The 13,040-nt window shown below is 44.4% G+C and overlaps 1 long non-coding RNA gene across 1 annotated transcript in view; it reads left to right on the top strand.

The window, feature by feature from the left end:
- The window catches only part of LOC141110688 (uncharacterized), a 34,719-nt gene extending 22,121 nt beyond the window's left edge, over nucleotides 1–12,598 (top strand). Inside the window, exon 3 of the long non-coding RNA XR_012236317.1 lies at nucleotides 12,376–12,598. This is a non-coding gene — a long non-coding RNA (uncharacterized lncRNA). The remainder of the gene's footprint in view (nucleotides 1–12,375) is intronic.
- The last annotated feature ends 442 nt before the right edge of the window (nucleotides 12,599–13,040 follow it).

Below are 13,040 nucleotides of genomic sequence, written 5' to 3'. Positions count from 1 at the left end.
GGAAACTGGCAAAATCGAAAGGACGCCCTGAGGGTGCGCACTGCGCATGCGCGGAAGCGCCGAGACGCCCGGGAAGCCTGAAGGGAGGCACAGAGGGACCACAGAGCCCAGCAAGGAGGAGAAACAAACGAAAGTGAAACAAAGTGACATGGAGACCGCTGCACAACAACTAAGCCTGTTTAAGGCTTATACTGGAGCCGCAACATACCCCCGAGATCACCAGAGCGGGGTTCCTTCCATCTAGCTCGTTTAGAGGCTGTACAGGTAAGGACTTCCACCCAGGAGAGGCTAGAACCTGGCTGGGGCGAATTCGGTAAGGGGGTGCTTCTGATATGTTCAGTCCTTCGGGTGAGGAAAAATAAGAGAATACTGGGCAGGGCCCACCTCTACAATTTATAGCTATGTAGTCCTATCAGGTTGTGGGGGAGGAGTCACAACCCAAAGTGTATGCTGCCATGATGCGACAGGAAAACAGGATAAGATTTGGTCCCTTTCTCCGCTAATAGAGAATAATAATGTGTATCTAAACTCCTAAGGTATATCTTACATAGTTACATAGTAGGTGAGGTTGAAAAAAGACACAAGTCCATCAAGTCCAACCTATATGTGTGTGATTGTATGTCAGTATTACACTGTTATCCCTGTATGTTGCGGTTGCTCGGGTGCTTATCTAATAGTTTTTTTAAACTATCGATACCCCCCGCTGAGACCACCGCCTGTGGAAGGGAATTCCACATCCTTGCCACTCTAATACCCTTTACACACGGTCAGATTTTCTGACAGAAAATGTTCGAGGGGAGCTTGTTGTCAGAAATTCCAACCGTGTGGAGGCTTCATTGGACATTTTCCATTGGAATTTCCGTCACACAAAATTTTTTCTGGATCTCAAATTTTCCAACAACAAAATCCGTTGTCGTAAATTCCGATCATGTGTACACAATTCCGACGCAAAGTTCCACGCATGCTCGGAATCAAGCAGATGAGCCGCACTGGCTATTGAACTTCAATTTTCTCGGCTCGTCGTACTTGTTGTACGTCACCGTGTTCTTGGCGATCGGAATTTCCGACAAGATTTGTGTAACCGTGTGTATGCAAGACAAGTTTGAGCCAACATCCGTTGGAAAAAACCCATGGATTTTGTTGTCGGAATGTCCGATCGTGTGTACGGGGCATTACAGTAAAGAACCCTCTATGTAGTTTAAGGTTAAACCTCTTTTCTTCTAATTTTAATGAGTGGCCACGTGTCTTGTTAAACTCTCTTCCGTGAAAAAGTTTTATGCCTATTGTGGGGTCACCGGTACGGTATTTGTAAATTTAAATCATATCCGCTCTCAAGCGTCTCTTCTCCAGAGAGAATAAGTTCAGTGCTCGCAACCTTTCCTCATAACTAATACCAGACCCTTTATTAGCTTAGTTGCCCTTCTTTGTACTCGCTCCATTTCCAGTACATTCTTCCTGAGAACTGGTGCGCAGAACTGGACAGCTCAGAACTGGACAGGTGCGGCTGGACCAGAGTCTTGTAGAGTGGGAGAATTATCATTTTATCTCTGGAGTTGATCCCCTTTTTAATGCATGCCAATATTCTGTTTGCTTTGTTAGCAGCAGCTGGGCATTGCATGTCATTGCTGAGCCTATTGTCTACTAGGACCCCCAGGTCCTTTTCCATCCTAGATTCCCCCAGAGGTTCTCCCCCCAGTGTATAGATTGCATTCATATTTTTGCCACCCAAATACATTATTTTACATTTTTCTACATTAAACCTCATTTGCCATGTAGTTGCCCACCCTATTAATTTGTTCAGATCTTTTTTCAATGTTTCCACATCCTGTGGAGAAGTTATTGCCCTGCTTTGCTTAGTATCGTCCGCAAATATAGAGATTGAACTGTTTACCCCATCCTCCAGGTCGGATGGGGTAAACAGCTCAAACTTTTTTTTTTTTTGGATAAAGTGGTGAAGGGTTAGAACTTCTATCAAGCTTTTAGTGCTGCCTTTGTCCCCATAAGGGGGATCCACTCTCTCCATTTGTCTTGGTGACCATTGTTTCTGGCATAGAAGTGAGGGAACATTCAAAAGTTCTCACAGAATCTTCCATTGGGGACACCTGTACCGTTGACAACTGTCAACTGTCAAGAGTTTGCCTTGCTTTGTAATTACTTTGTTATCATTTCCTGTTGTATGTACAGGATAGGATGTGAAGGAAAATTTCCCCAATAGGACACAGGGGGGCAAAAAAAAATCCAGACAGGGGTTTTAAAGAGTACCGAAAACAAAAAATGTATTATATTTTAGCTTACAAATTCTTAAGCCAGCCATAGATGGATCGAAATTTGGTCGGTTCAGCAGGAATTTTGATCTGTCTATGGGCAGGCTGGTTGTACTGAAGTTGATCCATCGATTGACTTCATTACAACCTGCCTGTCTGTTTTTTTTTTCCGCCTGATCATTGTTTTCTTCCCCCATCAACACTTATGCCCCGTACACACGGTCAGATTTTCCGACGAAAAATGTTCGATGGGAGCTTGTTGTCGGAAATTCCGACCGTGTGTAGGCTCCATCGGACATTTTCCATCGGAATTTCGGTCTGTATGCTAGTTCGACGGACAAAAAGCCACGCTAGGGCAGCTATTGGCTACTGGCTATGAACTTCCTTATTTTAGTCCGGTCGTACGTCATCACGTACGAATTCGACAGACTTTGGTGGATTATGTGTAGGCAAGTCCGTTCATTCAGAAAGTCCGTCGTAAAGTACGTTGAAAAGTCCGCCGGGCAAAGTCTGCCGTAAAGTTCGACCGTGTGTACGCGGCATTAGAACAGTTTTAGCAAGTTCATAAACCGCTTATTGATTTTGCTAGAAATGCCGTGTCCTTTTCACTTCCTGTGAGCTGAAACGTAAGGGCAAACATCCTTATCATTCTTGCATAAGCTACTAGTTTATCATGCAATGGAGTTGAACAAAGGCAGACATCTTTGAAGTCCAGGCAGTGTGACAACCATGGTTTCCCCCCATACAATGGAGAAAACAGTAGAGACGCAAAGGGATAGGATGTGTGTTATTTGCAGAATTAGGTGAAAATGGCCTGAAAACAGCAACTCAGCCACCACATCTAAGGACTGCTAAGCTGCAATATATTAATTGGTGTTAGATACACTTTAAAGTTCAACTCAGGGATTGTAAGAAAAAGCCCCTTAAAAGATGAGTTATGTCTAGGGCAGGAATCTCAAACTTTTCAGTACTTTTGCTGCAGGCCAGGTAAAATCTTGTAGCGGGTCAGATGTGGACTAAAGGGCCATAGCTTGGAGGCCCCTGGTCTAGGGTTAGAGGAACAGGTTGTGGGCAATCCCTTGCGGCATCACCACATAATATACAGGGCTACTAACCCTGCATTGCATCGCTAAAAAGAGAAGAGATCCTAATGAGGAGGTGTGTCCTCGGGCATTTCAGCTCAGGATCATCTCAGAATATACAGATTAAGCACTTCAGCCCCAGAAGGATTTGCCCCCTAATGACCAGGCCATTTTTTGCGATACTGCTCTGCGTGACAATTGCAAGGTTGGACCCAAACAAAATTTATGTCCTTTTTTCCCACAAATAGAGCTTTCTTTTGGTGGTACTTGATCACCTCTGCGTTTTTTATTTTTTGCGCTATAAACAAAAAAAGAGCAACGATTTTGAAAAAAAAAACAAACAAACAATTTTTTACTTTTTGCTATATTACATATCCAAAAAAAATGTAAAAAGTTAAATTTCTTCATAAATGTAGGCCAATATGTAGTCTTTTACATATTTTTGGTTAAAAAAAAAAATCGCAATAAGCGCATATTGATTGGTTTGCACAAAAGTTATCACGTCTACAAACTACGAGATAGATTTATGGACTTGTATTTATTTTTTTACTGATAATGGCAGAGATCTCCAATTTTTAGCGGGATTGCGACATTGCGGCGGACAAATCTGACTTTTTGGGGACCAGTGATATTATTACATTGATCAGTGCTATAAAAATGCACTGATCAATGTATAAATGACACTGGCAGAGAAGGGGTTAACACTAGGGGGCGATCAAGAGGTTAAGTGTGTTCCCTGGGTGTGTTCTAACTGTAGGGGGGATGGGCTCACTGGGATATGACAGAGATAGCTGTTCCCGATCACTGGGAACAGAAGATCTCTGTCATGTCATCTGGCAGAATGGGGAATCGCCTTGTTTACAAAGACAGATCCCCGTCCTGCCTCTGTGCACAATGATTGGGGGCGGCTGGCGGACATCGAGTCCGCCGGACCTGCGGCACGCTGCCTACAGGTACATTGGTTCATGCAGGAGAGCCGACCTGCCGCAGTAAAAGTACAGCGGTTGGTCGGCAAGTGGTTAAAGGGTTAGTTCACCTTTACAATAAAAAAAACTGCCTATGCAGATAAAGGGTGTCTGTAAATAAAAAGGGATAAAAACAGATAAAAACAAACTGTCTGGATCTGACTAAATAATAACCTTCTTATAGGTGTAGGACACTTAAGTCATACCTCCCAACTTTTTGAGATGGGAATGAGGGACACCTATCAACAAAAGTATGCTGGCATAGGAAACACCCCTTGCCACACCCCCTTAAAGGAGAATTGTACAAAAAAAAGATTGGTTAAACCTACAAGTGCTTTTTTGCCCTCTACTATTCCTTTATATTGGCTTTTGAAATTTACAAATGCAGCAATTTAGAAATCAGATGAAATATTTAGCACCGGGAAACACTTTTTGATAGATAAAAAGCGCATTTTATATACAACTATATAGATCAGACCAAAATGAGGGACAAATGAGAAGAAATGAGGGACAGAGGGACATTGTTCCAAATCAGGGACAGTCCATCGAAATCAGGGACAGTTGAGAGCTATGCTTAAGTATCTCAAGAAGCCTAAATTGGAATACTCCCAGGAGGTTGCTAAGAGAGGCCTAGTCATTACTGTTCACCTCTACCATCACAGGAGTGAGCTTTTTTGCTGTTTCAAACTCCGTCACATGCTCTTCCTCTCCTCTGATGCAGTAGCCTTAGCTCAGCTTTTGAAAGCTCACTCCCTGCCATGGTGGGGGTGAGCAGTAATGACTAGGCCTCACTTTGCAATGTCCTAGCAACATCCTGGGAGTATTCCAGTCAGGCTTCATAAACAGGGTGACCACATTTCCAAACTTCCATTCAGGGACACCCCCACCTTCCTAATAACTTCCTGTAACAAATCAAAGCACAGCCGGGGCCCCGGGTGCGTGCTCTACCCAAAAGCACTGTTCGCGCCCCCAAAAAAGGCCACCGCATCACCACTTTACTCACTGACATTAATTGTCCTGGCTGGCCGAGACCCGTTATACCTTGTTCTAATGCTGTGAGTAAACACAAGAGGTGGGATTTATAATTTCTACAATCACAAGCAGGGGGCGGGGATTGTGCCTCTCCAGACATTCCCGATCCAGACAAGTACTGTCAGTGAGTAAAGCGGAGAGGTGGCGGCCTTTTTTGGGGGCATCAGATTGGCCCGGGGGGGGGGGGGGGGATTTCTGTGTCAGTTTTATTCCCGGGACACTGTATTGTCCTGGAATGAAGGAACCCGGGATCTGGGACAGACCTACAAAATGCGGGACTGTCCCGGTCAATCCGGGACATGTGGTCACCCTATTGAGGTATGTAAATAGGGTTGCCACCTCATCCCTTTAAACCCGAACACATATGACTTACACAGGTTCTGAGGATAATTTAATGCAGATAAGGCACTACATGAGTTTAATTACCACCTTAATCAGCCACAGAACCTGTGTCATTCATATGTGTTTGGGTTTAAAGTCATGAGGTGGCAACCCTATATGTAAATGGCCTACACCTATAGCAAGGGCATTATTCAACTTTAGTCAGAACTGCACAGTTTGTTTTTATCAGACACCCCTTATCTGCATAGGGAGTTTTTTGGTAAAGGTGAACTAACCCTTTAAGGTGTACAGATAAGCTTCAGCCCTCAATAGTAATCAGTCAGATAATACCTGTTGGAAAAAAAAGGCACAGTTTTTCTAGCAGGGTATATTTCATCTACTTGATAAGCATAGTGCTCCCTTTTTTGGCTGCCCCTGGCTCTGTTCCCAGGGAAACGCAGTTCTGTTGCTATAGCAACAGAACAGCTGGAAATAGTTCTGGAGACGATAAGATGCTGGGTCTGATGATCTTTGTGCTGTACAGAAATTGCACACATGTTCCTGGCATGTCCGTATGCTCTTTGCGTCATGAAAATCATTTTCTCTGGTCTGCAAATTGAGCTGGATTTGTATATTTATAATACGCATTTAAGATAGTTTTATATGAATTGCAACAGAAAGTTTTGCTAGAAAATGTATTGTAGGCTGGGTTCATATATATGCGAATCCGGGGTTTCCCCACATCCAATTTGCATGAAAGGCGAGTGTGACTGGCTGTCAATGAAGCCGGTTCACACAGGTCCGGGGCGGCCGCGGTCCGCATTGCATAAGAGTCCTGTGCATCTTTGGGTCTGGTTCAGGCGCAAATTCAGGCAAAAATTAGGACCTGAATCGCACGTGAACCGGTGTACAGAAGAGCACCGGACCCCATACTGTGAACCGCAGCCGTACATACACCAGCCTACACGCCTGCCTTTATGCGCACATGAACTTAAAGACCCCTTTCACACTGAGTCAGTCTTCAGGCGTTTTAGCGCTAGAAATAGCGCCTGAAAACCACCTCCCATTCATTTCAGTGTGGCTTTTCACACTGGGGCAGTGCGCTTGCGGGACGTTAGGAAAAGTCCTGCAAACAGCACCTTGGGCCAGTTTGGGAGCGTTGTATACAGTGCTCCCAAAACGCCCTGCCTATTGAAATGAATGGTCAGCACTTCTAAAACACCTGAAAAGCACTTCGGAAGCGCCGCAACACTGGCATTTTAAACCCCTAGTTTGAGGTTAAAAGCACCCCGCTAGTGGGCGAAAAGCTCTGCTTAAAGTGGGGTTCCACCCAAAAAAACAAAAATACATTAAAAATCCTAAAAAAAAAAACATTTGGATATTTTTTTTTTAAACTTACCTCTAAATGCCTGTTGCTAGGGGGTCCCTCGTAGTCTGCCCCTTCCAGTGCCTGGGCTGGTGACATCACTTCCCCCTCGGCACAGGAAGGGCTCCGCTCTGCTCCCTCGCCGCTGTCAATCATCTGGGACCCATTACAGGTCCCAGGTGACTGAGCGGCCAATCACGGCGCGCAGCGGTGCCAGGCTGTGAAGCCACAGCCCGGCGCCCACAGTTGCAATGCCGGCGCCGCTGAACGGAGGGGGAGACGAGCGGGGCTTCGATCCCCAGCATCGCTGGACCCAGGGACAGGTAAGTGTCCAATTAAAAGTCAGCAGCTGCAGTATTTGTAGCTGCTGACTTTTAATTTTTTTTTTTTTACCCGACCCACTGGGTGGAACTCCTCTTTAAACAGCGCTAAAGCACCGCTAAAACAAGCTGCGCTTTAGCGCTAACATGGCTGCGGCCCCATTGTGAAAGGGGTCTAATAGCATCCCAGTGTTAGTCCGTAGGGTTCAGTATTGAGTTGGCCCACCCTTTGCAGCTATAACAGTTTCAACTCTTCTGGGAAGGCTGTCCACAAGGTTTAGGAGTGTGTCTATGGGAATGTTTGACCATTCTTCTAGAAGCGCATTTGTGAGGTCAGGCACTGATGTGGACGAGAAGGCCTGGCTCGCAGTCTCCACTCTAATTCATCCCAAATGTGTTCTATCGGATTTACTCAGGTACTGGGTATAAGACGTCCTCTCTGGTGGAGATGAAAAACCTGTGAGTAGCTGTCTGTCGCTCTTCAGAGGGTGGCACCCATAGATCAAAAGAGTCTCTAGGGCTGCGGCTGCTAAGTATATCATGCACTTAAATCAATCATAAGTAAGTGGAAGTGCTGCGAATCAACCCCAAGGGGAGAGGGAAGGAAGAGGGTGTAGGAGGCGGGGGGACTGGGTGTGGGGACTATTGGAAAGAAGACACCTCAGGTAAATCAGAAATTGGTGCATCCGTATCTGCATAATACTTTACCATTCCCCTTGAGTCCTCAGTCCTTAGTCCATATCCATATGACCGACGTATATCTGAGGAATATGTCCTACTCCCATGCCAGCCCCATCTGGGACTTAAAGAGGAACTGCAGTCTTCTCACATAATTTGAAATAAAAACATCTTTGCCATTCTGAAGCTTCCCTCCAACCACTTTGCATATTATATTATATATACTGTGTTTCTGTACTTGTCAAATATGCTGCAGAAATCTCCCTCCACTGAGTCTGGCTGCAACCATTTTAACTGTGGGCAGTTGAAGCTGCTAATATTTGCTAAATATATAAACTCGCGCTAATGGTGAACCAAAATCAGTGAGATAGTATTGCAGCCGCTATATACAAAGTGCTAATCACTTGGAAAACATGAAAAAATAGATATAAATATAGCGATTGCAAACAATAAATACATTTTTAAATGAAAAATAATAAAACTACACAAAGTCCAAAACAAATGACTCAAGGTGCTCCAATCCAAAAATGAAGAGAAGAAAGGTGCTTCAAAAAATTCAGGTGCACAACACCCCCTTATGTTCCCCACTCACCAGATCCACATGACCCCCAGCTTTTCAGTCTGGTGGGTCACTTAAGGCTTAATATGGATGTCTTTAGGATGATGGATAGGAGATCAGGTCATCAGATCCAGGGTTGCTTGGTGAAGGGTTTCAGCCAGACAAAACACGTACCCAGAAGTAAAAAAAACGAACTGATTGTGAAGTACCATCAAAAAAGGGATTTATTTAAACAAAAGACGGGTACTTGCTTGATGCTGGTTTTTAACCTATGTTTTGTAAGTACCCATCTTTTTTTTAAATAAATCCCTTCTTTGAAAGTTCCACGCATGCTCGGAATCAAGCAGAAGAGCCGCACTGGCTATTGAACTTAACTTTTCTCGGCTCGTCGTACGTGTTGTACGTCACCTAGGCGATCGGAATTTCCGACTAGATTTGAGTGAGAATGTGTATGCAAGACAAGTTTGAGCCAGCATCTGCCGGAAAAAAAACATGGATTTTGTTGTCGGAATGTGCGATCGTGTGTACGCGGCATTAGTGTCTACTTGTCTCAATCCAGAGCACTATTAGAGGAATATGCTTTGTTCATATTTCATATCTGAGGTTTACAAGCAATTTAACAGCTTGCCGCCCAGCCGTCGTCATTATACTGCGGCAGGTCGGCACGTTCCCACGAACCATCATAGCTGTACGTCGGCCCTTTAAGCGGGTATAGCAGGCGCGCTGCACTGCGAGGGGTGCCGATGCGCCTGGCCGGCGGTCGTGATGGCCACCGACCACACAAAACAGGGACGTGTGTGTGTGTGTAAATCCCTGTTCTATGAGAAGAGGAGAGGCAGATCGTGTGTTCCTACTAGCTAGGAACAATGATGTGTCATCTCCCCTAGTCAGTCCCCTCCCCCTACAGTTAGAACACACACGAGGGAACACAGTTAACCCCTTGATTGCCCCCCCCTAGTGTTAACCCCTTCCCTGCCAGTGACATTTACACAGTAAGCATTTTTATAGCACTGATCGCTGTATAATTGTCAATGGTCCTAAAAATGTGTCAAAAGTGTCTGATCTGTCCACCACAATGTCGCAGTCCTGATAAAAATCGCTGATCACCGCTATTACTAGTACATAAAAAATAATAATAATAAAAATGGCATAAATCTTTCCCCTATTTTGTAGACGTCATAACTTTTGCGCAAACCAATCAATATACGCTTATTGCGATTTTTATTACCAAAAATATGTAGAAGAATACATATCGACCTAAACTGAGGAAAAAATTAGCTTTTTTTTCAAAAAAATTGGGGATATTTATTATAGCAAAAAGGACAAAATATTGTGTTTTTTTTTTTCAAAATTGTCGCTCTTTTTTTGTTTATAGCACTAAAAATAAAGACCGCAGAGATGATCAAATACCACCAAGAGAAAACTCTATTTGTGGGAAAAAAAGGACGTCAATTTTGTTTGGGTGCAGCGTCGCACGACCGCGCAATTGTCAGTTAAAGCGGCGCAGTACTGTATCGCAAAAAATGGCCTGGTCATTGAGCAGCCAAATCTTCCGGGGCTGAAGTGGTTAACACAAGGGTGCATAGAAAATAAGCGTGCTCTGTTCACACTTAGACACAGCCTATTGGAGGGCTGTGGAGCAGTGCAGAAATCTGAAACGTTTCTCCATCCTGCACCACAGCTCACCCCCAAGATCCATCTCTCTATGTTTCCTAAATGGTAAAATACAGCGTTTTACTGTGCACTAATGCCATGTACACACTTTTCCGCATCAAAGGTCCGACGGACTTTCGACGGAGTTATGACGGACTCTCTAATGAACGGACTTGCCCACACACGATCACACCAAAGTCCGACGGATTCGTACATAATGACATACACCGGACTAAAATAAGGCAGTTCATAGCCAGTAGCCAATATCTGCCCTAGCGTCTGTTTTTGTCCGTCAGACTAGCATACAGATGAGGGGATTTCTCGATAAGAATTGGGTCTGGCTGAGTTGCGGCAGAAAGATTTGAAACATGTTCCAAATCTAAAGTCCGTCTGATTTTCAACAGAAAAAGTCCGCTGAAGGTCCAATGGAGCCCACACTCGGTCAGATTGTCCGCTGGATTCGTTCCGTTGGACCAGTCCAGTCGAAAAGTCCGCCCGTGTGTACACAGCATAAGGCTGCATTCACACTTTGGCATTTCGTGAACACGTGTAACATGTGTTTGACAGTAAGTGAGAAGGCAATATCTCACCTCGTCACTGTTTTAACCCTGAAAATGCTGACCTTCCGCATTGCACACGAGGGCAGCCAAATGCGACGTACCCTTTAATTTTTTTTTCCAAAGGATCATACGCATGGCATGTAAACAGTCCTATAGGGCTGCATGATGTCCTGCTATGATTGGGCGGCCGAGAGGTGGAAAAACCACAGCTCAACCACCTGTTACTGTCCCCTGGATGTCCTGGATGCATCTGACTGTCACTGTAGTTAGGTTCAGACAACCATCCCTAAGCGCAGATAACTGCTTGGTGTGCTGCTACATTCAAACAGCGATGGCTGCTGTCAGCATGTCAATACTTTGCTATTTGCATACACCTGTCATTCCAGCGGCAAGAATCTGCTGATTCTTGCCACTGGAATCCGGTGTATGCCATAGCTCCCAACTGGCCCTGATTTCGAGGGACTGGCCCTGATTTGGAGCAATGTCCCTCTATCCCTCTTTCCTCCTCATTTGTCCCTCATTTTGGTCTGATCTATATAGTTGTATATAAAATGCACTTTTTATCTTTCAAAAAGTGTTCCCCAGTGCTAAACCTTTCATCCAAATTCTAAATTGCTGCATTTGTAAATGTTAAAAGCCAATATAAAGGAATAGGAGTGGCAAAAAGTCCTTGTGGATTTAATTAACCTTTATTTGGGTTAATTCTCCTTTAAGGGGGTGTGTCAGGGGGGAGTGTCCTATGCCTACATACGTTTGTAAGTAGGTGTCCCTCATTCCCATCTCAAAATGTTGGGAGGTATGTGCATGCAACTAAACGCCATGTGAGGGAGGCCCTAACGTTTCAAAAGTTGCACTTTAATTGTCCTTATTTTTTAGGTGGTCAGTGGATAGATGCCAGGTTCTAAACTGCAGTGCTGTCAACTACTGCTGCTGATCAACAACATTGTTTGTCCTTGTTCAGCACATGCTTTTTATTAAGCCCTCATCTCATTTTATGGCCACATGCTCTTACAGGCTTGCCTAGGTGCTGTTAATGAGCTTATAATTACTGCTATCATGGTCACAAATTCTGCTGTTAGGACAATTAACATTTTTTACTGAAAAGTCAATTACACAGAAATCAATATGTGTTTTAAATGTCTTTACTTACTGTTAAGTTAATAGCTTTTGCATAGATATTTTATAGATGTTTGAATGCAAAATGTGGACTAGAAGAACTTCATTGTAATGAAAAAGCAAGATATTGGGGGTTATTTACTAAAGGCAAATCCACTTTGCACTACAAGTGCACTTGGAAGCGCAGTCGCTGTAGATTTGAGGAGGACATGCAAGGAAAATAAAAACCAGCATTTTAGCTTGCACATGATTGGATGATAAAATCAGCAGAGCTTCCCCTCATTTCAGAACCTCCCCTCAGATCTACAACGACTGCACTTACAAGTGCACTTCCAAGTACACTTTCAGTGCACTTGTAGTGCAAAGTGGATTTGCCTTTAGTAAATCAACCCCATTATGTTACAGAGATTTTTGGGCACCACTGCTACCAATTAACATGTTTGTCTTCTCTTTTTGCAGTGGGTATGGGCAGCAAAGTGACATGGGTATCATACTTGTCTGGCAGCTCTGGAGCTTGGGATCTAACATCAACTTGGAACATCATATTCATGGAAATTGTGTTGCATTGGTTTCCTTCCTTGAAGGAGAGCTCTGGCATACACGATGGAGAAGTACTCTGCTACTTGGTACCCTTGGTTCACACATTTCCTCCTTTCTGGAACGGATGCTGGCCTACTGGGCCTTAAGGTATGGTCTGACTGGGGAATCCCTGAAATGCAAGCAATCTGAATTCTGGGCACTCATCCCTGGGCGCATACTGCCCTAAACGTTCATACTGCTAAGTGCACCATCCAGCCACATCAGCTGTCAGCCTCTTATAGTGCGAGCTGTGCCCTTCACCCACAGCTAAGTGCCTGAGCCCTATGCACCAGAGCCAAACACCCACTGCACATGTGACCTAAAAATTACTCAACCAAAAAAGAGAGCTCCAGAAAATATAACTGGAAAGGGTCCAGGACCAATCACTCTCATGTGATTGCTGTATGAGTGATTGCATGCAAGTGGGCTAAACTAGCTGCGAGAGCTGGCAGCCTCCCCTTGCTTTCAACCCTGCTGAGGTTCTCGCAGCTGATCGCAGGCAGGGTGCATTCACAAGTCTGAATGTACTCTAAAGCTGGCCATAG

This window comes from Aquarana catesbeiana, linkage group LG10, assembly GCF_042186555.1.
Source record: "Aquarana catesbeiana isolate 2022-GZ linkage group LG10, ASM4218655v1, whole genome shotgun sequence".
Taxonomy (NCBI): domain Eukaryota; kingdom Metazoa; phylum Chordata; class Amphibia; order Anura; family Ranidae; genus Aquarana; species Aquarana catesbeiana.
This window is presented reverse-complemented; position numbering and strand designations above follow the sequence as displayed.